Here is a 27,666-nt window from a genome sequence, read left to right as displayed (position 1 = left end):
AGAGTGCCCCCACGGCACTGGCCCGCCCGCCGATCGGTGGGCCCCGATTGTGGGCCAGGCCACCGTGGGGGGCACCCCCCCGGGGTCCGATCGCCCTGCGACCCCCCCCCAGGACCCCGGGGGCCCGCTCGCGCCACCAATCCTGCCGGCACCAGAGGTGCTCCAATTCCCGCCGGCGGGAGAGGCCTGACAGCGGCGGGACTTCGGCCCATCGCGGGCCGGAGAATCGCCGCGGGGGGCACGCCGATCGGCGGGGCGTGATTCCCGCTCCCACCAAATCCCTGGTGGCGGAGAATTCCAGCCACGGCGGGGGTGGGATATACGCCAGCCCCGGGCGATTCCCCGACCCTGCGGGGGGGGGGGGGGGGGGGGGGGGGGGGAGAATTCCAGCCACGGCGGGGGTGGGATATACGCCAGCCCCGGGCGATTCCCCGACCCTGCGGGGGGGGTCGGAGAATTCCAGCCACGGCGGGGGTGGGATATACGCCAGCCCCGGGCGATTCCCTGACCCTGCGGGGGGGGGGGGGGGAGAATTCCAGCCACGGCGGGGGTGGGATATACGCCGGCCCCGGGCGATTCCCCGACCCTGCGGGGGGGGGGCGGGGGCGGAGAATTCCAGCCACGGCGGGGGTGGGATATACGCCGGCCCCGGGCGATTCCCCGACCCTGCGGGGTGGCGGAGAATTCCGCCCCTGGTCACTGTTAGCTGTTAGTTGGGGGAGGAGGATTGATTGATTGTTATTTAGGGTTATATCTCTGCTATTGGAGTTCATGTCACTCTTATTGCTTGTCATTTTTGATGCGTGTTATTATGTTTGTCTTGCAAATTTTTGACATAAATATGTTAAAATTTCAAGAAGAAAAATCTTTCAAACAAAATGACACACGTCAAGCCTGAAGTTTGCCAGTAGCTGACAGCAGCCATCATATTACACAGATTCCTTTCAAAGTAACATTTTGGCAGACAGTAAATTGGGGGTTGGTTTAGCTCCATTTGCTGGATTGTGATGCAGATCAAGGTCAGTAGCGTGGGTTCGATTCCCACACCGGCTGAGGCTATTCATGAAGGCCCTGCTTTCTCAAACCTGTCCCCAGCCTGAGGTGCAGTGACCCTGAGGTTAAATCACCACCAGTCGGCTCTCGCCCTTCTTTTACACTCCTGTATCATCTTCTATTACACTTATTTGTATGTTTTGATGTATGATGGAGTGTAATATGTCTTACTCAAACCTTGGCTGCTGATGGAGGTCTTCTGAATCTCGATGAAGAAGATTTGAACTCGTCGAGTAGTAACGAAAGGTTTATTGAGTAACTATAACAATAATTGCGTGAGTTCTTTACTTTAACATTGATACTAGTGATAAGGTTAACAAGATCTAACTACAGTAACCATGCTTGACTACACTAACCATCTGAGCTAATACTCCTGCCCTGGTCACAGTACACCCGAAAGAGAGAGAGGCACAATGCGGTTGCTTTTATACCCCTGTTGGTCCGGCCCTCTAGTGATCATCTGGTGCGACTGATTACAGATTAACCCCTTATGTACATACACATACAGAGATCACTACACCCCTCAAAGGGAAAGGAGTACCTGGGTTACTGTTTACTTTGAGGGGGTGAGGGGAGTGTGCAGAGGAGGTAATGTGACTTTAGATCTCCCACCCCCAAATCTCCACCCACTGGGGGATTTCCTCACCTCATGTCTGGCTCTCTTGTGGATTGATTGGTGGAGCCTGATCCCGGTGATTGCTCCATTATCGTTGTATTTGGCTAGCAGGATTGGAGAAGGTGAACGAGAGGGGTCTTTGTCTCTTTACGATTCCTCCTTGCTGTCACCTCAGTGCTTCTTTCCGATCCAATTGGTTGGATTTGTCTCCTCAATCCCCATCTCCAGAGAGAGAATTTGAGCGGTGGCTTTAGAGAGACACCAAGAACCGTCGGCGTTTATAGAGTGTCTTCAACAATTCACGGCACTTCACTGGGCTCTCCTCAGACAATATTGTCACTGAGCCGCAGGAGAATGTCCGGAATATCGGGAAAAACGAGACTCAGTCCAGTTTGCAGGCAGCAACCCATCAACATCTCGGCCGGCGCGATGTGGGGTTGTTCGGTAGCAGGATAAGAACCTTGCTGAGTGGCTCTCCCAGGATCCCGATGTTTGTTTTTTTGTGCCAAGCTGGAAAGTTTCCGCTGCCCGCTCGGCCAGCCTGTTCGAAGCTGGGTGTTCTGGAGCAGTTCTCACGTGCCGGATCCCGTTGGTGGACAAGAATGCCGCAAATTCCGCACTTGTAAACGGCGTAATATTGTCTGATACCAGCACCTCGGGTATGCCATGCATGCTGAAAATGTGCCGTAGTTTCTCTACGGTGGCCCGGGTCATTGCCACCTGTACCTTGAGGACCTCCATCCACTTAGAGGAGGCACCAAGGAGGAACACCGCCCCTTGAAAGGGACCCGCAATGTCTATACGGAAGCGAGACCATGGACAGCCTGGCCATTCCCACGGGTGAAGCGGGGCTGCAGGAGGCAGCTTCCGGTGTGCCTGACACTGGACACAGCGCTGGCCACCCGCTTTGATGTCCGCACCAATGCCGAGCCACCAAACATAGCTTCCAGCTAACACTTCCATCTTGGACACGCCAGGGCGACCATGTGGTCAACACCACTTGTAGTATATTGCATGTATTACGGCACTGGCTGTATATTACAGGTATGACGGTAAATCCCTGCCTGCTGGCTCCGCCCAGCAGACGGCGTATAAAAGTGTGTGCTCTCCTGCGCTGCAGCCATTCTGGTTCCAGCTACAGGAGGCACAACATCTTGTGCAATAAAGCCTCGATTGTTGTGCCATCCTCATCTTGTGGTCATTGACGGTACTTCAGACCATTATGGAGATCCATCAGCAGTGGGCCGTGACCACGTTTGGGGACAACCACGTGGGTCCTCAAAGGAGCTGCCATCTTCTATGCTAAGCTCCTGAATCTATGCAGCCTGGGCCTTTAGGTCCTGTGGTACAGCCCTGTGCCGAGCCCCATACTGCACAATGTGGCGGACGCGGGAGAGCTGAGGGATGCGGGATAGCTGAGGGTCAATCTGGATCCATCCGTGGATCCGGGACGCCGTGACCATAAAGAGGGTCCATAAAATGGAGGGTGGCAATAACCTCGCCGGCCGCCGGTGGTGGCGGTAACCTGGTCAGCAGGGGCAGGGGCAGGGGCAGGGGCAGGGGCGTCGGCGTGGGGAACCTTGGTCCCAGAGCGATGTTGCAACACTTAGTCAGACGCTACGAGTACCAATGCCCATCGCTGGATGCGGGCGGAAGCAATGGAGGAGAAATGACCCCATCCTCCTTGAAGAGGAGGAGCTTGTGGTCTGTGAGAACAGCGAAGCGATGTCCGTAGACATATTGATGGAATTTCTTGACCCCGAACACGACAGCCAAACCCTCGTTCTCCATCTGGGCATACCACGTCCCTGCGTCGGCTAACGTTCTTCGGGCGAAGGTGAGGGGACGTTCAGATACAGTGTCCATTGCGTGGTCCATCACGGCCCCAACGCCGTACGGAGAAGCGATGCAGGGCAACAGGATTGGCCGGGATGGGTCGAAGTGGGTTAGCGGTTGTGACGAGGAGACTTATTGTTTCACTGCGGTGAAAGCTGCCTGCTGCACTCGGCCCCAATCCCAGGGTTACCCCTTCATCAACAGACGGTGCAGGGAGTGGGGGGGGGGGTAACCCAATCCCAGGGTTACCCCTTCATCAACAGACGGTGCAGGGAGTGGGGGGGGGGGGTAACCCAATCCCAGGGTTACCCCTTCATCAACAGACGGTGCAGGGAGTGGGGGGGGGTAACCCAATCCCAGGGTTACCCCTTCATCAACAGACGGTGCAGGGAGTGGGGGGGGGGGTAAAGTGATGGCCGGATTCACGAGGAAACTGCCTTGGTAGTTTACCATTCCCTGGAACAAACGGAGTTCCAATGGGCCACCTGTCACAGGAACCTGCCGAGTCGATTGTACCTCCCTTTCCATTGGGTGTAAGCCATGGCAGTCTACGCGGTGGCCGAGGTCCATTACTTTGGTGGCGTTGAATACACATTTCTCCCGCTGGAGGCGGACGCCAGCATCCTCAAAATGGTCCAGCACCTCGGCCAGGTTTGCAGGTGCTCCTGGTTGGTCAGGCCCGTGATCAGAATGTTGTTGAGATAGGCCGCCATGAGGGACAGGCCACGCAGGATGTTCTCCCTTACTCGCTGGAAAATCGCACGCATGGAGGAAACAGCAAAGGGCAGGCGGGTGTATTCCGATAACCCCCTGTGCGCGTTCACGGTTACAAAACATCTGGACTCAGGGGCCAGGACCAACTGGACGTAAGCGTGAATCATATTGAGTTTTGTAAACATGCGACCTCCACCGAACTTTGAGTAAAGGTCCTCGATTCGGGGACCACGTAATGGTCCAGTCGAGCAACACGGGGTAGCACGGTAGCACAGTGGTTAGCACAATTGCTTCGAAGCTCCAGGGTCCCGGGTTCGATTCCCGGCTTGGGTCACTGTCTGTGCGGAGTCTGCACGTTCTCCCAGTGTCTGCGTGGGTTTCCTCCGGGTGCTCCGGTTTCCTCCCACAGTCCAAAGATGTGCAGGTTAGGTGGATTGGCCATGATAAATTGCCCTTAGTGTCCAAAATTGCCCTTAGTGTTGGGTGGGGTTACTGGGTTATGGGGATAGGGTGGAGGTGTTGACCTTGGGTCGGATGCTCTTTCCAAGAGTCGGTGCAGACTCGATGGGCCGAATGGCCTCCTTCTGCACTGTAAATTCTATGATTTTATAGTCGCCACACGAGCGTACTGTTCCATCCGGTTTCGTGACTGGGATGACCAGCGCCGCCCAATCAGAGACCTGTACCGGGCATTTACTGCCCAGGTTCACCATCCGGCCCAACTCAGCGTCCATCCTGGGCCAGAAGTAGCGCGGTCGACCCATGGGGTGCACACTTCAGGCCACAGCTCCTTTCATGGTGCCCAAACCATCCTGGAATATCAATGGAAACTTTGTCAGAACTCCCTCAGGGCCATGTGGGCGCATGCGTCACACCCACTGCCAATCTAACCGCGAGTGGCGTCACCAGTCACGCCCCAGCAAACTGGGACCGCTCCCATGGACCACTGCCAGAGGAAGGTTTCAGATGGTTGATCATACTCGACCGGAACCATTACAGTGCCCGTTATTGCCAGCGGCTCCCCCGTATAAATGGCCAGCTTAGCGGTGGAGTCCTGCAGAGTCAGTGACAGAAGGCCAGACGACGGACTACTGACACTGCTGCCTCAGTGTCGAGCTCCGTGCAGATTGGGTGTCCGTTAATAGCAGGGAGATCCGGACTGGTGCTACTCTTGACCCAGCCGCACAGTGTAACTGCTGGTTGGAGTTGTCCACATAGTCGGCCCTGTCACGTGGGGGATGTTAGCGCCCAGTGGGTCAGCAGGCGTGTGGATCCTCATGGGGCCTCCTGTCTCTGCGGCCATTAGCGGCCCCTGCTGGCTGCTGGTCATATTCCTGTTCCTCCTGGTCGGGGAGAATATCCGGCGGCATCTCTGGCCAATGTTCCTCCCAGTAAGTGTCCTGTTGTCATGGGCTAGCCTACTCAGTTCTAGCCAATTGTGATAGGTGCTTGTGATTGCACCCCAGACTGAGCTGTGTCAGGCCCTGGGGTTCCTGGACCCCTCATTCGGTCCTTTGTCTGGAGATATCTATCGCCATCACGCGTTGCAGGTCCAGGTGGGCCTTAGCCTGTTTCATGGCCGCATCGCGGAGCACACCAACCAGTGTCTCATCCAGTGTCACTCCGAATTTGCAAGTCTTTCGGAGACAGGCCTGGATGTCACTCACCGACTCGGCCTGGGCCTGAGCAGCCGTGTGGAACCGGAACACAATGAGCATTGGTGTCGGGTCGGAACGCTCCACCACCAGAGTCTCCAGGGCGGTGAATGGCCGGAATCTGGGGCGTCCGGGTAAGTCAAGCTCTTTATCACACTGTAGGAGGCCCTCCACTCAAATCCTCTCGCAATGAAGGCCAACACACCATTTGTCTTCTTAATTGCTTCTTGCACCTGCTTCTGGCCTTTCATTGGCTGGTGTATATGGTCACCCAGATCCCTCTGTACATCCTCACTTTCCGACTAGATCACCATTTAAATAATAATCTTCCTGTCTCTTTTCCACACTGAAGTGTATAACGTGTATTTATCCACGTTATACTGTGTCTGCCATGTGTTTGCTCAACTTGTCTAAACCACCTTGATGCCTCTTTGCATCTTCCTCACTACCCACAATTCCACCCAGTTTTGTGTTGTCAGTGTCATAATATCCATCCAAGTATATGATGGTGTGCAGACAGGCAGTGATTGACACACAGGATGACCAGTGAGCACATAGAACTCAGCAGCCAATCACCAGACAGGAAAATGAAATGAAAAATGAAAATCGCTTATTGTCACGAGTAAGCTTCAATGAAGTTACTGTGAAAAGCCCCTAGTCGCCACATTCCGGCGCCTGTCCGGGGAGGCTGGTACGGGAATTGAACCGTGCTGCTGGCCTGCCTTGGTCTGCTTTAAAAGCCAGCGATTTAGCCCAGTGAGCTAAACCAGCCCCAGGACACAGCCACTATAAAGCCAGAGGGCACTAGGTTTCCCGCTCTCTCTGGACCCAGCCACTGAGACAGTCAGAGTTTGGGAGCTAGCCAGTGCAAACACCATGTGGTAGTCAGTAAGTCTGGTCAGGCTAGCACTAGACCTCCAGTCAAATCAGCATAGTGTCAACCCACAGCTGAACATGTATAGTAGTTAAGACGTTAAATAAAATCGTGTTGCATCTTATCAAGTGTTGGAGGTCTGTCTCTCGCTACACTGCATCAAACGCAGTCCACGTCGACCCAGCCTGCCCAACACGTCAGTCAGCTAACCTGGAAATGTTACATTTGCTTCTCTCACGAGGCTCGGTCAGTTTGGACGCAGCCCAGGTTTTTCCTGGTGCTGGTGGAGGCTGGGTTTTACTGGAGGCTGAAACTGCAAACGCCGATTTATTTCAACTGCAGGCTGAAGGTTTATTTTTAAAACTTAATGGGTTTGGAGGTTTAAATGACTTGACAGCTTGACATTTCCACAGAGCCTATCCGCTTCTCACCCACATGGGTGTCCGCTGCTAAAAAACCCAAGGGGGCACCATACCTCTCCAAGTAACTCCAGCGGCTTTCTGACCTTTCCCTCAAATGTCTCAGACCCACAAGATCACAGAAATAAAAACTGGATCTGTTTGAAAGCAGCTGCACTTTTGCATCTGCCTCTGTGAACCGTGGATGTGCAGATTGCAACCCACCCCGGTTCCCCCTCTCCCTGATGAAAATTCTGGGAGCCAGGTTTGGCAGTGGGACTTCCAACCTTGGGGCTTTGGTGCCTTTTAACCCAAGGTACAGACCGCTTCAGTCCCCATGAAAATTCAGGCCTTTGACTCAATAACTCTGTTCATGGTGGGATTCTGGTGGGGCAGCACGGTGGCGCAGTGGTTAGCACTGCTGCCTCATAGCGCTGTGGACCTGGGTTCAGTCCCAGCTCCGGCTCACTGTCCGTGTGGAGTTTGCACATTCTCCCCATGTCTGCGTGGGTAGATGGATTGGCCACGCTAAATTGCCCTTTAAATGGTGGGATTATGGTCAGATTCCAGCCCACAAGCCTTGCAGAAAATTGAAAGCAATGCTTCAGCATGGTGGGCAGGCAGTCACAGGAATCTTTCAGTGATTAGTGGGATTCCCCGATGTGATATTCTCAGAACCAAAAACTGGAAGGGTTAATGAAGTGACTGGAGTAACCACTAGAGGGAGCTACAGCTACAAGTATATAATGCCTTGTTCTGCATTACAAGCCAGCTGTGTAGCCCACTGTGCCAAACCATTTAAAGGATGTCCTGGGGGAGATAGTGCAAGTGCTACAGGTTGCCCCCTCAGTCACAGAATGGTTTAAAGGGGTCAACCACAGCTCAGTAGTTAACTTTGAGAATTGCAATGGGTGTCCCACTCCCGCAACATGAGCACTAAGCTGGCTCTGCAGTGTGGTGCTGAGGGAATGCTACACTTTCAGAGAATGCTGCCTTTTGAACGAGTGGCTCAATGGAGACCCATAAGACCAGAAGACCAGAAGACATAGGAGCAGAATTAGGCCACTCGGCCCTTCGAGTCTGCTCTGCCATCCAATCATGGCTGATATTTTCTCATCCCCATTCTCCTGCCTTCTCCCCATAACCTGTGATCCCCTTATTAATCAAGGAGCTGGGCGGGATTCTCCGACCCTCCGCGTCGGAGTCACGTCCGGGGCAGGGGCGGAGAATAGCCGTTCACGCCAGAAATCCGGCGCGGCGGTGCTTCTGCGATTCTCCACGGACCCGCCATTACCGCACGCGCGGTCAATGCAGCGCCGTTTGGGGACCATTGGAACAGGTCCCCACGCCGATTCTCCGCGGTTGACCAGCTGAACTCCCGCCGACATGGTTTACATGTGGTACCACCCGGCAGGAGCTGGGACCCACGGCCACGGTGGCAGTCCTGGAGGGGGGCATCTGACTCGGGGTGGGGCGTAAGCGGTGACCAGGCCCGTGATCGGGGGCCACCGATCGGTGGGCATTGCGATCTGGGAGGGACCTACATTCCTCTGTGCCGTGTGGCTCTGCCATGTCGGCGACGATTGTGCCGAGGTGAGCCGCCGCGTGTATATGCGGACCCGCTTGTGGCCGCCGCGTGTTTGTGCGGACCCGCTTGTGGCCGCCGCGTGTTTGTGCGGACCCGCCTGTGGCCGCCGCGTGTATGTGCGGACCCGCTTGTGGCTGCCGCGTGTATGTGCGGACCCGCTTGTGGCTGCCGCGTGTATGTGCGGACCCGCTTGTGGCCGCCGTGCGCATGCGCAGCCGTATGGTCTGGCTAGCAGGGCCCCACGGCAGCCAGAGCTGCAGGACGCATGCCGGGGCTCTGCTAGCCCCCTGGAAAACGGAGATTCACCCCGGACGTTCGAGGAAAAAGTCCAGAGTGATTATCGCCTGTTTTCCGGCCGGTATGGGGACTCAGTCCCCAGAAGGGAGAATACCGCCCCCTATCTATCACTCAGTGATTTGGCCTCCACAGCCTTCTGCGGCAATGAGTTCCACAGATTCACCACCCTCTGGCTGAAGAAATTCCTCCTCATCTCTGGTTTAAAGGATCGTCCCTTTAGGCTGAGATGGTGTCCTCTGGTTCTAGTTTTTCCTACAAGTGGAGCTCAGTGGGTTAGACAGCTGGTTTGTGATGCAGAACAAGGCCAGCAGCACGGGTTCAATTCCTGTACCAGCTTAACCTGAATAGGCGCCGGAATGTGGCGACTAGGGGCTTTTCACAGTAACTTCATTGCATTGTTAATGTAAGCCTACTTGTGGCAACCTCTCCACCTCCACTCTATCCAGGCCTCGCAGTATCTTGTAAGTTTCAATAAGGTCCCCCCTATCCTGCTAAACTCCAACGAGTACAGACCCAGAGTCCTCAAACGTTCCTCATACGACAAGCTCTTCATTCCAGGGATTATTCTTGTGAATCTCCTCCGGACCCTTTCCAAGGCCCAGCACATCCTTCCTTAGATATGGGACCCAAAACTGCTCACAATGCTCCAAATGGGGTCTGACCAGAGCCTTACACAGCCTCAGAAGTACATAGCTGATCTTGTATTCTAGCCCTCTCGACATGAACGCTGACCCAGCTCCCTGTGACGTCCTGACCAACATTTATTCCTTAGCCAACATCGCTAAATCAGACCATCACATTGCTGTTTACAGGATCCTGCTCTGGACAAACGACTGCCGGGTTTCCTACATTCCGACGTCAACCACACTTACGGAAGTGCCTCATCGGCTGTACAGCGCGATGGGAGGTCCTGAGGTTGTGGAGGTGAAACGCTAGCTTTTATTTAAAGAAAATCACTGCTCCAGGGAATCATCTAAACCTGGGCTAAATCGCTGGCTTTGAAAGCAGACCAAGGCAGGCCAGCAGCACGGTTCGATTCCCGTACCAGCCTCCCCGAACAGGTGCTGGAATGTGGCGACTAGGGGCTTTTCGCAGTAACTTCATTGAAGCCTACTCGTGACAATAAGCGATTTAAATTTTTCATTTCATTTCATTTTCATTTTTTCATTTTTCATTTCATAAGTAGCAGATTTTATTGAGACGATTATGTCTTTTTGCTGTAAATTAAACCATAATGGAAAACCTGATTATATTCAACAGACCTGAAGGAAAGGGTGAACAATCAGGAACATTGTTAAAAAAAGTCAAAATAATGCATGTTAACCCAGACTGACGAACTTTCATTTCAACAGCTTTTATTACCCATGCAATAGTTGGTATTACACATTAACAGAAATGGTACGGATCAATATTTCACAGCTTTTCAGAATTTATGACTGATTCTAGTCAACGCAAGTTCCTACAAATCATTGAGGTTTTCATTGGCGGACAACATACTTTAGGTGAAGGCATTTAAAATTATTTGCGTTCCCATGGTTCTAGACAAATTGATACTGAATCTCTGAGTTTTGAAAGAACAAAGGCCGTGAGGTAAGTCATAAATCATTGGCTGCTTAACAGTTTTGCTTTTCCATTCCTCATTGAAGACACAATTAATTGAGACCTTGCATGACATAATTAAATTAAAACAGAGAATGAAGAAAAAGAACATTTTGGGACAAAGAAAAGAGGGTTTAACTGTCTGGGAGCAGACATGACGAAAATATGGAATGATAAATCCTGACCAATCCCAATGTATTAAAGGGGAAGTTGAATAAACGCACGAGGGACTAAGGAATGGAGGGATAACCTCTAGGATGAAGTAGGTGAAGGAGGCAGGTGTGGATGATAAATAAAATAACTAATCTTTATTGTAGGCTTTCATTAACACTGCAATGAAGTTACTGTGAAAAGCCCCTATTCGCCAGTATAAGACTTAGTTGTATCAGACTTTGGTCCGGTCACATTTGGAATACTGCGTGCAGTTCTGGTTGCCACATTACCAAAAGGATGTGGATGCTTTGGAGAGGGTGCAGAGGAGGTTCACCAGGATGTTGCCTGGTATGGAGGGTGCTAGCTATGAAGAGAGGTTGAGTAGATTACGATTATTTTCATTAGAAAGACGGAGGTTGAGGGAGGGACCTCATCGAGGTCTACAAAATCATGAGAGGGAGAGACAGGGTGGATAGCAAGAAGCTTTTTCCCAGAGTGGGGGACTCAATTACATGGGGTCACGAGTTCAAGATGAGAGGGGGAAAGTTTAAGGGAGATGTGCGTGGAAAGTTCTTTACGCAGAGGGTGGTGGGTGCCAGGAACGCATTGCCGGCAGTGGTGGTAGAGGCGGGCACGATAGCATCATTTAAGATGTATCTAGACAGGTACATGAATGGACAGGGAACAGAGGGATACAGATCCTGAGAAAATAGGCGACAGTTTTAGATAAAGGATCAGCACAGGCTTGGAGGGCCGAAGGGCCTGTTCCTGTGCTGTAATTTTTCTTTGTTCTTTCTTGCCACATTCCGGCGCCTGTTCAGGTACACAGAGGGAGAATTCAGAATTCTCATCTGGTATGGGAATTGAACCCGTGCTGCTGGCCTTGTTCTGCATCACAAACCAGCTGTCTAGCCCACTGAGCTAAACCAGCCCCTAACACTGGCGTGGACCTGCTGTGGTCATTGTCTCTGTGCTGTGGATCACATGTTATTCTGTAGAATTCCAAGCAATATATTGTTTTCAATTCTGGGCGCCACACCTTCGGAAGGATGTTGGATTGGATTTGTTTATTGTCACGTGTACCGAGGTACAGTGAAAGGTATTTTTCTGTGTGCAGCTCCAATAGATCATTCCGTACATGAAAAGAAAATATGTAAAAGGGCAACACAAGGTTCACAATGTAAATGCATAGACACAGACATCGGGTAAAGCATACAGGAGTGTAGTATTAATCAGGTCACCATTGGAGGGTGGTTTAGGAGTCTGGTAACAGCGGGAAGAAGCTGTTTTTGAATCTGGCGGCGGGATTTTCCGTCTTGCCAGCCGGCCAATGGGGTTTCCCATTGTGGGCAGTCCCACGCCGTCGGGAAATCCCCGGGCATGGGTGCATTGCTGGCAAAACGGTGAATCCCGAGAGTGGAGAATCCAGCCCATGATGGGCCAAATGGCCTCACGCTGCGCTGTAAGATTCAAAGTATATTAATATCTTTGAAACTTAATATTGGCTGTTAATGGGAGCATGATAAACCCTGACATATCTGCATGGTGAAAGAATCTAGAACCATGAAATCCCTACAATGCAGAAGGACGACAATCGGCCCATCACGTTTGCACTGACCCTCTGAAAGAACGCCCTACCTGGTCCACTCTTCCGCCCTCTCCTCTTAACCTGCACACCCTTGGACACTAAGGGCAATTTATCATGGCCATTCCACCTAACCAGCACATCTTTGGACTGTGGGAGGAAACCGGAGCACCCGGAGGAAACCCACGCAGACACGGGGAGAACGTGCAGACTCCGCAACAGACAGTGACCCGAGGCTGGGCTTGAACTCCGGTTTCTGGCGCTATGAGGCAGCAGTGCTAACCATTGTGCTATCCAGCGCCAGGGACCCGGGTTCGATTCTCGACTTGGATCACAGTCTGTCCGGAGTCTGCACATTCTCCCCGTGCCTGCGTGGGTTTCCTCCGGGTGCTCCGGTTTCTCCCCCAGAGGACCCGAAAGGTAATTTGGACGTTCTGAATTCTCCCTCAGTGTACCTGAACAGGCGCCGGAGTGTGGCGACTAGGAGATTTACCCAGTAACGTATTGCAGTGTTAATGTAAGCCAACTTGGGACACTAATAAAGATTATTATTATTATTATTAATTGTCACTGGGGTTTAATGGAAAAGCTCATTCTTGACCATCAGTGGCATGACAGTGGTGAAGAACTCACTGCTGATGGTTTTTGTAAAATATTCTGGAGTCTCAGACACCTTGGCTGGATGAAAGCAATGAATGTTCGAAAGGATTATCTGCCTGCAAGTTGCTGATACAAAGACTGACTTTGCCTCACAGGAGCATGGGGATAATCTATTGGCCTCACACAACATGACCTTTATTAAGTTTTCCCATTAAGAAGGAAAGTTATGTTGCGTTTGCGTTCTGAGGCACTGCATGAAGCTCATTATAACAGACACGCTGCTGCCTGACCTCTGTGTTCAGCACTCCAAACCAAATAGGGGCTGGTTTAGCACACTGGGCTAAATCGCTGGCTTTTACAGCCGACCAAGGCAGGCCAGCAGCACGGTTCAATTCCCATACCAGCCTCCCCAAACATAGATAGTTCATAGAATTTACAGTGCAGAAGGAGGCCATTCAGCCCATCGAGTCTGCACCGACTCTTGGAAAGAGCACCCTATCCAAGGTCAACAGCTCCACCCTATCCCCAGTAACCCCACCCAACACTAAGGGGTAATTTATCATGGCCAATCCACCTAACCTGCACATCTTTGGACGGTGGGAGGAAACCGGAGCACCCGGAGGAAACCCACGCACACACGGGGAGAATGTGCAGACTCCGCACAGGCAGTGACCCAAGCCGGGAATCGAACCTGGGACCCTGGAGCTGTGAAGCCATTGTGCTATCCACAATGCTACCGTGCTGCCCGTAAACAGGCGCCGGAATGTGGCGACTAGGGGCTTTTCACAGTAACTTCATTTGAAGCCTACTCGTGACAATAAGCGATTTTCATTTCATTTCATTTTTCATAAGGTTCAAGACTGAAGCTTCATTTGGAGGTCTTAGAGCTCAATTATCAACAGTCGATCTTACGGTGTCTGTTTTTATTCTGACAAATGAATTAGATAAAAGATGGAATCTTCACTGAATGGGGAATAAATGATCTATCTTGGTATTATGAAGCTGATCGCACAATCTACAGTGAAAGGTATTGCTAATACGCAAGATAGTCATCATAATGCAACACATCCAATTTCCACATTTAAAACATATCTGGATCGACAGTTGTGTAAATTAGAAGTCTAAGGTCAAAAAGTGGGGTTAGGCTGGGAGGGTGGGCTGAATGGACCCCTTCTCTGCTGTATCTTTCTATGATTCTATGATTTGAAGGTAGTATGAGTTGCCTTTTCGAACTACTGCAGATCATGTGGTGTAGGTGCTCCCACTGTGCTGTTAGGGAGGGAGTTCCAGGATTTTGACCCAGCGACAGTGAAGGAATGGTCGATATATTTCCAATGTCGAGCTCGGTGACAGGATGATTTCTTTCTGTGTATTACTATTATTATTATTCAGTGATTATGTACGAGAATTAAACGGGCTTTGTACCCAAAATGAATTTCCTTATAGATCATAGATCATAGAATTTACAGTGCAGAAGGAGGCCATTCAGCCCATCGAGTCTGCACCAGCTCTTAGAAAGAGCACCCTACCCAAGGTCAACACCTCCACCCTATCCCCATAGCCCAATAACCCCACCCAACACTAAGGGCAATTTTGGACACTATGGGCAATTTATCATGGCCAATCCACCTAACCTGCACATCTTTGGACTGTGGGAGGAAACCGGAGCACCCGGAGGAAACCCACGCACACACGGGGAGAACGTGCAGACTCCACACAGACAGTGACCCGAGCCGGAATCGAACCTGGGACCCTGGATGAACGTTAAAGCAAAATTGAATGAATTGAATGAAGCCAGGGAGATGTGTGACTTGGAGGGGAAACTCCAGGTGGTGGGGTTCCCATGTGTCTGCTGCCCTCTTGTCCTCTAGATGCTCGCTTTCGTGTATTTGGAAGGTGCAGTCAAAGGAGCCTTGGCGAGCTGCAATGCATCTTGGGTACATAACACAATACAGCTACTGTGCGTCAGTGGTGGAGGGAGTGAGTTTTGTAGATGTGGAAGGCAGAGCAATCAAATAGGCTGCTTTGTCCTGGATGGTGTTGAGCTTCTTGAGTGTTGTTGGAGCTGCACTCATCCAGGCAAGTGGAGAGCATTCCATTACACTCCTGACTTGCGCCTCGTAGATGGTGGACAGGCTTTGGGAGGGGTCAGGAGATTTGCCACGCGTTGCAAAATTCCCAGCCTCTGATTGGTTCTTGTAGCCACAATGTTTAGATGGTTGTTCATTAGGTTTGGGTCAATGGTAACCACCAGATTGTTGATAGTGGGGGATGCAACAGTGGTATTGCATGAAATGTGGTTAGATTCTCTGATATTTGAGAAGGTTATTTACTGGCGCTTGTGTGGCACGAATGTTACTTGCTACTTATCAGGCCAAGCCTGAATGTTGTCCAAGTCTTTCTCCGTGTGGATATGGACTGCTTCAGTATCCAAGGAATCATGAATGGTCCTGGACATTGAATCATCAGTAAACTGCATCTCTGACCTGAAGGAATGTCATTGATGAAGCAGCTGAAGATGGTTGGGCCCAGGACACTACCCTGAGGAACTGCTGTGATGTCCTGGAGCTGAGATGATTCGCCTCCAACCGAATCTTCCACACTCATCACAACCATCTTCCTTTGTGCCGGGTACGACTCCAACCAGCGGAGAGTTTCCCCTTAATTCCCATTGACTCCAGTTTATCTCGGGCTCCTTGAGGCCATACTGGGTCAAATGCTGCCTTGAAGTTAAAGATATTTTCTCTCACCTCTCTTCACAGGGTGATGTTACCGGGGACCCAAGAGGAGGAGGCCACGAGAGCTCTTCCATTCCACACTTCCAACTGACCATGGTGGCAATTGGTTTCAATTTGGTCTTTTGCAATTACATTCTCGTCTGCACCATCATTGAGGGTTGCAATGTTTGTGGATCCCTTTCCTCCCATTTGATATTTAGTTCCCCACCATCGTTCACAACTGAATTTAGCCGGACTGCAGAACTTTGACCTGATCTTTTTCTTCTGGAATCGCTGAGCTCTGTCTGTTACTTGCTGTTTATGCTGTTGAGCGAGCAAGTACTCCTGTGTTGTAGCTTCACCAGGTTGACATCTCGAGCGGGATTCTCCACTGGTGGGGTTCTCTGTTACGCCAGCAGCGCACCCACACCCACGGGTTTCCCGACGGCATGAGGTGGGCAAAATGGGAAATCACATTACCAGGTGACGGGAATGGAGAATCCAGCTGCCGACGAGGGCGGGCAGGAAAACGCGGCTGGCGGACCGTATGCCTGGTGTTTCTCCTGGCATGCGCTCCTGCACACTTCATTGAACCAGGGTTGATCCCCCTGGCTGGGTGGTTATGGTAGAGTGGGGGATATGCTGGGCCATGAGGTTTGCAGATTGTGGTTGAATACAATTCTGCTGCTGCTGATGGCCCACAGCGCCTCACGGATTTTGAACTGTTGAATCTGTTTGAAGTCTGTCCCATTTAGCACTGTTGCTGTGCCACACAACACCATGGATGTGCGTTCAGGAATAACACAGAACTTTGTCCCCACAAGGACTGTGGATTGGTCGCTCCGACCAATACTGTCACGGACAGATGCATTGGTGACTGGTCGATTGGTGAGTATACGGTCAAGTAGGTTTTTACCTCTTTCTGCTTGCCTTACTATCTGCCGCAGATCCAATCTAGAACCTATGTCTTTCAGGACTCAGCCAGCTTGGTCGGTCGCAGTGTTACGGATCTATCCTTGGTGATGGACATTGAGGTCCCCCACCCTGAGTATATTCTGCGCCCTTTGCCACCACCAGTGCCTCTCCTGCCAGGTGTCCAACATGGAGGAGGACTGATTCACCAACTGAGATTTTCTTTGCCCATGTTTGACCTGACCATGTTCCGGGCTGGTTTAGCACAGTGGGCTAAACAGCTGGCTTGTAAAAGGGACTTTTCACAGTAACTTCATTGAAGCCGACTTGTGACAATAAGTGATTATTATTATTATGATGCCTTGAGGCGTCATGGAGTCTGGTGTCAATGTTGAAGAATCCTCTCCCAATTCTCTCCCTTGTACCACCCATTGCAAATGTGGATAAGAGCATTTCCCCAACCCTACCCGTGAAAGAGGAATGTCATCTGAAGGGGAAAATGAGACCTAAATGTACATTCAGATAGTCACTCAGTCTTATAGAAGTTACAGCTCACGAACAGGTCATTCAGCCAATCTGCTCCATTTCTGTCGTCTATGTTCCAACGATTATCTTCCCATCTCACCCTATCTGCATATCCTTCTTTACCTCTTGCTCATACATTTCTCTAGCCTCCCCTTCGATTCCATTCTGTTACGTTCCTATTGCTGAACAATAAGTAAAGCTGCCAGCAACTTTTGAGAGCTCCTTCAATAATAATATTCATTGTCACAAGTAGGCTTACACTGCAATAAAGTTACTGTGAAAAACCACATTCCGGCGCCTGTTCGGGTACACCGAGGGAGAATTCAGAATGTCCAATTCACCTAACAAGCACGTCTTTCGGGGCTTGTGGGAGGAAACCGGAGCACCCGGAGGAAACCCACGCAGACACGGGAAGAACATGCAGACTCCGCACAGACAGTGACCCAAGCCGGGAATCCAACCTGGGACCCTGGTGCTGTGAAGCAACAGTGCTGACCACTGTGCTGCCGTGCCGCCCACTGAATAAAGAAACCGGATAACCCGTCTAACGGGTTAGTGAAAGTTTATGAACCCAAGTGTGCTGTCCTCTTTGGCCTGTTTGCTCAGTTTCAATGTAAGGATTTGTGGATACTGACAGTCCAGTGGGAATATTTCTTCTATCCGCATTGAAATCGGAAGGATCTTGAATTCTCATTTTAACGTTTGCGATGACACCCCTGGCAAAATCATTCTGAACCCCCCGATTCGACACGACAGGAATATCCTCTGCTCACTTGACAGATCAAGTACCTTCCTACCCATGATAGGTTAGTTAGTGACATTAGGTGGTCGCCTGTTTTCCCCTTGTGTTATTGGGCAGACGTTTGCGTTATTAACTATAGTTAGCGAGCTTCAGCAAAGCCTTCCCCAGCTGCCTCCCTCCTCAGTCAAGACTTGTAAATCAGTCTAATTAAACCACATTGACAAACTGTCAGGAGATTGAATAATCACAATTTGATGCCCAGACGGCAGGCTTTACAAAATGGACATGGGGTCGGTGGGAGAGTAACGACTGGGCCTGGCAAACTGCAAATTCCATTTAAACTTGGTGCAACTGTCAATGATTTCACCTCTTAATTGTGGCCGGGATCGGGATGGGAATTGCGGGAATTCAGGACTGTTGGAATACTCCTTTCTGTTTTCTCTGGGTTGAATTCCTGATTCCATTTCCAATTTCGTGGATGTGGACAGCACCTTATTTACTCAAAACGCAATCAGAAACTGTTGGTATTCAAGCCCCTGAATTATAGAGTCGAGAAGTGGGGAAGCAAGTAAGGCGACCATTCAGCCCATTGCCTCTCTGCCGTCTCTCTGAAAGATGTACCCAATTAGATCCCTCCCCATCCTGCTCTTTTCGCACAATCCCACAAATCTTTGACGCAAAAGGAAATCTGGTGTTCGGGGCTGGTTTAGCTCACTGGGCTAAATCACTGGCTTTTAAAGCAGGCCAGCAGCACGGTTCGATTCCTGTACCAGCCTCCCCGGACAGGCGCCGGAATGTGGCGACTAGGGGCTTTTCACAGTAACTTCATTGAAGCCTACTCGTGACAATAAGTGATTTTCATTTCATTTCATTTTTTCAAATTGGAACTTTCAAAATTGAGATTGGTGGATTTCTGGTGATTCAAGGGCATTACAGGTCCATGGAGTAAATGTGATTGAATGGTGTGCGAGTACAGATCTGCCAGGGCCCAATTGAAACATTGAATACTCCAGGGATATGATTCAACGATCGCCTTGGGCCCTGTGCGGATCCGGGCGCACTGGGTGAATACCGGGAGAAAAGCAAATCAGGCCCCGCACTGAGCCGGTCGCGAGTCACTCTCGACTGTCTCCAGCCTCTGCAATCTGGGTCTCACCCTCGCTGGGCGAGATCCAGGTCGGCATACTTAAAACGAACCAATAGGCCACGCCAGGGAGCCCTCACCAGGGCACCATTTAGTACTGGTCTACACAAACGTGGACCAGGCGTAACGGCACCTCGGGGGTCTCACAGGTCATTGGAGACCCCGAGTGGTTGGAGACAAGGCAGGGTAGGAAAATCAGAGAATCCTAGAATTTACAGTGCACAAGGAGGCCATTTGGCCCATCGAGTCTTCACCAGCCCTTGGAAAGAGCACCCTACTTAAAGTCACACCTCCACCCTATCCCCGTAACCCAGTAACCCCACCTCACCTTTTTGGACTCTAATGGGTGAGGTAATTTGGACATTCTGAATTCTCCCTCTGTGTACCTGAACAGGCGCCGGAGTGTGGCGACTAGGGGATTTTCGCAGTAACTTCATTGCAGTGTTAATGTAAGCCGACTTGTGACACTAATAAAGGTTTTTTTTTAAATTAAAGCAAGGCCAATCCACTTAACCTGCACATCGATGGACTGCGGGAGGAAACCGGAGCACCCGGAGGAAACCCACGCAGACACGGGGAGAACGTGCAGACTCCGCACAGACAGTCACCCGAGGCCGGAATCGAATCTGGGACCCTGGAGCTGTGAGGCCGCAATGCTAACTACTGTGCCACTGTGCCGTACCCTGGCATTCTCTCTGGCACCTGGGCACCTTGGCACTGCCAGGGCTGCATGGGCACACACAGAAACATACATAGAGAATAAAAGCAGGAGGAGGCCATTCGGCCCTTCTCCGTCATTCATCATGATCATGGCTGATCATCAAGTTCAATACCCTGGTCCCACCTTCCCCCCACCCCCCGCCGCCGCCACCCCCATACCTCAGTAGCCCTAAGAGCTGTATCTAATTCCTTCTGAAAATGAAATGAAATGAAAATGGCTTATTGTCACGAGTAGGCTTCAAATGAAGTTACTGTGAAAAGCCCCTAGTCGCCACGCTCCGGCGCCTGTTCGGGGAGGCTGGTACGGGAATCGAACCATGCTGCTGGCATCCTTGGTCTGCTTTCAAATCCAGCGATTTAGCCCTGTGCTAAACCAGTCCCTGTTTTTGAAATCGCACAGCATTTTGGCATCAACTACTTTCTGTGGTAGTGAATTCCACAGGTTCCCCACTCTCTGGGTGAAGACATTTCTCCTCACCTCAGTCCTAAAACTATGACCCCCTAGTTCTGGACTCCCCCCACCATCAGGAACATTCTTTCTGAATCTACCCTGTCTAATCCTGTTAGAATTTTGTAAGTTTCTATGAGATCCCCTCTCACTCTTCTGAACTCCAATGAATATAATCCTAACCCACTTAGTCTCTCCTCATATAACCGTCCTGCCACCTCAGCAATCAGCCTGGTATACTGCCAGGGTGCCAGGCAGACAGTGCCAGGGTTCCCAGGGTCCAGGTTGGCACTGCCAGGGTTTGGGCCCAAGGGGGGACTTGCCAATTGGAGGGGTGGTAAGGGGCCGAGAGAAGGTTGGCGGAGTGAAGGGGGTGGTCCAGTAAACTGGGGGAAGGTGCTGAAAGGGAATGGGAAAATTGGGATTCCCGTTCAAAATCTGCGAGCAGCCCATCCTGTTGGCAAGAGCAGCTGTCCAGCAGGGAATCTCTCAGAATGTGGTCTCGATGGGGAAAAAGTTCCTGAGGCCAAAATAGATGGGCAAACACCGTTGAAGAGCGGTGTGAAAACACGCTGCCCAATGCACCCAAAGCAGACTTAACTTTTATCGGATGAATCCCACCCCAGAATAACCTAGCTGAAATGTTATCTGCTTTATATATTGTCCTATTGTCCAGAGATGAGGTGAGAGCGGCTGCCCTTGTATCAAGGCAGCATGTGACCGAGTATGGTCAAACATGACCGAGTATATGTGGGCAGCACGGTAGCACAGTGGCTAGCACTGTGGCTTCACAGCGCCAGGATCCCAGGTTCGATTCCCGGCTTGGGTCACTGTCTGTGCTGAGTCTGCACATCCTCTCCGTGTGTGCGTGGGTTTCCTCCGGGTGCTCCGGTTTCCTCCCACAGTCCAAAGACATGCAGGTTAGGTGGATTTGCCAGGCTAAATTGCCCTTAGTGTCCAAAAAGGTTAGGAGGGGTTATTGGGTTAGGGGGATAGGGTGGAAGTGAGGGCCTTAAGTGGATTGGTGCAGACTCAATGGGCTGAATGGCCTCCTTCTGCACTGTATGTTCTATGTTTTATTAATGGCATCAAGGAGCACTAGCTAAACTGGAGTCAATGGGAATCAGGGAAAACTCTCCGCTGGTTGGAGTCATACCCGGCACAAAGGAAGATGGGTGTAATGGTTGGAGGTCAATCATCTCAGCTGTAGGAATTCCTCAAGGTAGTGTCCTAAGCCCAACCATTTTCAGCTGCTTCATCAATGACCTTCCTTCCATCATAAGATCAGAAGTGGGACTGTTTGCGGATGACTGCACAATATTCAACACCATTTGCAACTCCTCAGATACTGAAACAGTCCATGTCTAAATGCAGCAAGACCTGGACAATATCCAGGCTTGGGGCTGACAAATGACAAGTTACATTCGTGCCACACAAGTGCCAGGAAATGACCTACAAGAGAGGATAGAACCATCGTCCCTTGTCATTCAATGGCATTACCATCGCTGAATCCCCCACTATCAACATCCTGGGGGATATCATTTTTTTTAATAAACATTTTATTGAGGGATTTTTTGGCATTGTAACAGCAGCAGTATAAACAATGTACAGGAAAATATAAACATTGTGCAAATACCACCTCCCTCCCCAACAGGTCCCACCATTAATTAACCCCCTAATCTATGCTAACCTAACCCCCCCCCCCCCCCCCCCCCCCCCCCCCCCGCTGACGATTAATTCTCTGTGAAGAAGTCGCTGAACGGTTGCCCCCTCCGGGTGAACCCTAACAGTGACCCTCTCAAGGCGAACTTGATTTTCTCCAAACAGAGAAAGCTAGCCATGTCCGATAGCCAGGTCTCCGACTTTGGGGGCTTTGAGTCCCTCCAAGCTAATAGTATCCAACTCCGGGCTACCAGGGAAGCTAAGGCCAGAACATGTGTCTCTTTCTCCTCCTGGATTCCCGGATCCTGCGACACCCTGAAAATCGCCACCTCTGGACTCAGCGCTACCCTTGTTTTTAACACCGTGGATATGACATCTGCAAACCCCAGCCAAAATCCCCTAAGCTTCGAACATGCCCAGAACATGTGGACATGAGTCGCTGGTCCTCCCGCACACTTTGCGCACCTGTCTTCCACCCTAAAGAACCTGCTCATCCGGGCCACTGTCATGTGAGCCCGGTGAACAACCTTGAATTGAATCAGGCTGAGCCTGGCACAAGTTGCGGTCACGTTACTCAACGCATCCACCCAGAGGCCCTCCTTTATCTCTCCCCCCAGCTCCTCCTCCCACTTTCGCTTCAGCTCCTCAGTCTGCGTCTCCTCAGATCCCATAAGTCCATAAGAACATAAGAACTAGGAGCAGGAGTAGGCCATCTGGCCCCTCGAGCCTGCTCCGCCATTCAATGAGATCATGGATGATCTTTTGTGGACTCAGCCCCACTTTCCGGCCCGAACACCATAACCCTTAATCCCTTTTTTCTTCAAAAAACTATCTATCTTTGCCTTAAAAACATTTAATGAAGGAGCCTCAACTGTTTCACTGGGCAAGGAATTCCATAGATTCACAACCCTTTGGGTGAAGAAGTTCCTCCTAAACTCAGTCCTAAATCTACTTCCCCTTATTTTGAGGCTATGTCCCCTAGTTCTGCTTTCACCCCCCAATGGAAACAACCTGCCCGCATTTATCCTATCTATTCCCTTCATAATTTAAATGTTTCTATAAGATCCCCCCTCATCCTTCTAAATTCCAACGAGTACAGTCCCAGTCTACTCAACCTCTCCTCGTAATCCAACCCCTTCAACTCTGGGATTAACCTAGTGAATCTCCTCTGCACACCCTCCAGCGCCAGTACGTCCTTTCTCAAGTAAGGAGACCAAAACTGAACACAATACTCCAGGTGTGGCCGCACTAACACCTTATACAATTGCAGCATAACTTCCCTAGTCTTAATCTCCATCCCTCTAGCAATGAAGGACAAAATTCCATTTGCCTTCTTAATCACCTGTTGCACCTGTAAACCAACTTTCTGTGATTCATGCACTAGCACACCCAGGTCTCTCTGCACAGCAGCATGTTTTAATATTTTATCATTTAACCAGTTTGCTGTTATTCCTACCAAAATGGATAACCTCATATTTGTCAACATTGAATTCCATTTGCCAGACCCTAGCCCATTCACTTAACCTATCCAAATCCCCCTAAGTTCCTTATAAATGTCAGAAACGCTCCCCTCTCCTATCCATCCTCTGGAAACTACCCTGTCCTGAATCCCCCTTAGCGATAGGAGTGGGAAGGTTGGTACCCCTCTACGCAGAAAGTCCCGCACCTGCAGATATCGAAATTCATTTCCCCCCACCAATCCAAACTTCTCCTCCAGCGCCCTCATATCCTGGGGGTTATCATTGACCAGAAACTCAACTGGACTAGCCATATAAATACAAGGCAAGATCAAAGGCTATGAACATGTGGTGAGTAAGTCACCTCCTGACCCCCAAAGCCTGTCTACCATCTACAAGGCACAAGTCAGGAGTGTGATGGAATACTCTCCACTTGCCTGGATGAGCGCAGCTCCCACAACACTCAAGAAGCTCCACACTATTGTGTTCTGTGCTTGGACAGTAGGAATCATGGACAATAGAACACCTCGTTCTTGACTAGTTAAATATTTATTATAAAATAAATGTGTGGTTCAGATAACTATGAGAAATATATAAAAAAAACTACTAACTATAATAAATTAACCTAGAGATACTGCAATTATGACATCCACTATCATGACTATCTCCAGACTCCCGAAGTACAAAGTCATATAATAGTTCTCTACTGCCGTCTGCTGGTTGGAGGTCGTATACATTATTATTTGCATGATTGCTCATGCATAGCATCACATCCCCTTTCCTTAGGAAATGTAAACTTCGCTGGCTTTGAAAGCAGACCAAGGCAGGGCAGCAGCACGGTTCAATTCCCGTAACAGCCTCCCCGAACAGATGCCGGAATGTGGCGACTAGGGGCTTTTCACAGTAACTTCATTTGAAGCCTACTTGTGACAATAAGCGATTTTCATTTTCATTTCATTTCATTTCAATACACATGATATGCATGATTCATTTGATTAAGGGGCAGCACAGTGGCGCAGCGGTTAGCACTGCTGCCTCACAGCACCAAGGTCCCAGGTTCTATCCCGGCCCTGGGTCACTGTCCATGTGGAGTTTGCACATTCTCCCCGTGTTTGCGTGGGTCTCACCCCACAATCCAAAAATGTGCAGGTTTAGGTGGATTGGCCACACTAAACTGCCCCTTAATTGGAAAAAATGAATAGGGTACTCTAAAATTTATTTTTAAAAAATATAGCCAGTCCAGTTCAGTTTCTGATCAAAATAAGTGTTTGCAATTGCTCACAAATTCAATCTGTCTTCTTTGTCTTGTCGACCTTCGAAGCATTGGTTGAACTTGTGAGTTTGTTTGATTTTCCTTTATTGTTAAAGATACTTCTTGTCGTTTTTCTTGAATTTGTGCATTTTCACCTTGTTCTGGCTCTATATGCTGAGGTGTCTCTTGTTCAACCGTCCTTGGATGGCTCACAATGTCCTCTTGTGGTTCATACCAAAAGGTTGCTGAACCTTCAGCAAAGCTCTCCTGTTCCTCCTTAAGATCGGTGGTGATTATATATGACTGTTGCAGTGCCTTTTACATGTTCATAGCACGAGATGCTACAGCGTCAGCTGCTACCAGATGTTTAGTTGGCGTGTAGATGAGATGGAAATCGTACCCCTGTAACTTCATCATCATGCGCTGTGTATCGTTGGAGTCATCTCCTTCAGGTTTTCCTTCACCATCGCTGTGAGTGGTCGGTTTCCATGAAGAATGTCAGTCGGCCAGATACGTAGTGATGGAACTTGGTTAACACATTTATTAAGCCGGAGCATTCTTTCTCAATTTGAGCATATCTGTACTCTGTGTCAGCCATTGACCTGGCAACATAAGCAATTGGAAGCTAATCTTCATCATTGTCTTGTTGCCTTCTTTGACGGGTCAATAAATGTCAGCATTGGAGCAGTTGTCAATGCTTTCCTGTAATACTTGCCATTCCTACTCATGTCTGTTAGACCAGCGGAAAATACTGCGCAGAATTCTCCGCTCGCCAACGCCGACATCACGTTCGGCGATTAGCCGGAGAACCCAAATACCCGACAGAATCGGGGGGCGGCGCCGTTTCCACGATGCTCCGCACCCTCCAAAGGGGCATACTCGCAGAGTACGCCGGGCCACGTATCCACGGCCTCAAGCCATTGCCTGAGGCTGGCCCCAGATCTCCGCCCCCGACCGGCCCAGTTCACGATGGCGTGGGACTCTCCTGGTCTCGCCCGTCGGGAACTCAGCGCGGCGGCTGCGGACTCAGGCCAGCGCCCCGCCAGAGTTGGGGGAGGGTCGATCCGCGGGCAGGGGTGGACATATTCGGGGCTGGTGGGGTGGCCCAGGGCGAGCGAGCCAGCCGAGGAGGGGGACTATTTCGCGGGCCGGATCCGCCATGAAGCACCGTGTGGCAGCTGCAGGCCACCGCCGCGCGCATGCGCGGCCACGAACCCGGCAATTCTCCAGCCAAATCGACAGCCGGGGGCTTTACGCTGCGTGCCTACTAGCCCCCCCACCAGATGGAGAATCGGTGCAGCTTTTGCGCCGGTTTTTCGAGCGTAAAACGCCGCTGTTCCCACGCCAGCATCAGGATTTAGTCTGCAACTCGGGGGATCCAGCCCATAGAATCCTACAATATAGAGGGGGCCAATTCCGCCCATCGCATCTCTGCTAGCTATTTGTAAGAACTATCGAATTAGTCCCAAACCTCTGCTCTTCCTCCACAGCCCTACAAATTCTCCCCCTTCAAACGCTTATCCCAAATCCCTTTTGAACGTTACGATTGACTCTGCTTCCACTCCACTTTCAGGCAGACCCCTCCTTACTGCACAAAGAAAGAACTCTTTATTCCCCACTCTGCCTCTTTTGACAGTCACCTCTGACCCATGTCTCCCTGCTTACCCACCCTCCTGCCAGAGGACCCTGCCTCTCCCTATTTGCTCGATCAGAGCCTCTCCTGGAATGTGGAAATGTTCAGTCGTGGGACGTATTCAGCCGTGACAATTACAAATGCCGCAGGATGGGAAAGAATAAAACTGTGCTTTCCTCTGGGTTGTGTCTTCATTAGCATTTGTAAAGTGTGGAGTTTTAATGAAATATGATTCACACCTGACCCAAATGCATTGACGTGACTGTCTCAAGAAGCAATTACATCTTGATTGAAAAACATCTGACTGGGGGAATATTTCTCTTCTGTGTCACACTCTGTGTCACACTCTGGCTCTAAATTGTTGTGTTTGTGCAGTGATGTGGTTAACTGAGCATATCTGAGCTTATTCAGTACCATTGAACATGCAGGTCCATCAGACTGTCTTCACAAACATTTTCACTTACGCACCGGTTTGCGGATGATGTTGAAACCGGAAACAACACTGGAATCGCAAGAGGCAGATCCCAGATTTAGAAACCACAGACTCACGGGGGGCACAGTGGTTAGCTCTGCTGCCTCACAGCTCCGGGGTCCCAGGTTCAATTCCGACCTCGGGTGCCTGTGCGGAGTCGACACGTCCTCCCCGTGTGTGCGTGGGTTTCCTCCGGGTGCTCTGGTTTTTTCCCACAGTCCAAAGATATGTGGGTTAGGTGGATTGGCCGTGCTAAATTGCCCCTGAGTGTCCGAAGGTTAGGTGGGGTAATGGGGATGGAGCGTTGACTGGACGTAGGTTAGGGTGCTCTTTCGGATGGTCGATGCAGACTTGATGGGCCGAATGGCCTCCTTCTGCACGATAGGAATGCCACAATTCGAGAAGTATCTCGATTGAATTCCAGAGCTTGGGGACAAGATAGGTGAGGCATTGGCCGGATGGAGGACTGTGAGATGGACGGCAACCATGAATATGGGATTCTCAGAGGATTGAAAGTCTTGAGGGAGTTTCTACGGAGGTTTCTACAAACCCTCCCAATCCACTGATGAGAAACTGCACGTGATAGTGATCCCATGGCTATCTTCCTTTCCAGTAAGGCTCATCGGAAGAGGCAGGTGCTGCTGAAGTAATTATGGAAGATTTGAGAGGTGCACCCAGTTGACAGACTGCAGCCACTTTGTGTCGGTGCAGTGGGGGGAGTGAACTGTGAGCTCTACGGGAGAGGCGGCAATTATGAGAAGTGATTGCTCGGGAACCTCTTGAACGTTGTTGAGGCTGCGCCGATCCAGGTCCGTGGCGAGAGTTCCATCATACTTTAAAAAAAATTTACAGTACCCAATACATTTTTCCAATTAAGGGGCAATTTAGCCTGGCCAATCCACCTACCTTGAACATCTCTGGGCTGTGGGAGTGAGACCCACGCAGACACGGGGAGAATGTGCAAACTCCTCGCGGACAGTGACCCAGAGCCGCGATCGAACCTGGGACCTCGGC

This window comes from Scyliorhinus canicula, chromosome 1 (genome assembly GCF_902713615.1).
Source record: "Scyliorhinus canicula chromosome 1, sScyCan1.1, whole genome shotgun sequence".
Lineage (NCBI taxonomy): Eukaryota > Metazoa > Chordata > Chondrichthyes > Carcharhiniformes > Scyliorhinidae > Scyliorhinus > Scyliorhinus canicula.
Note: the sequence above shows the minus strand (reverse complement) of the source record.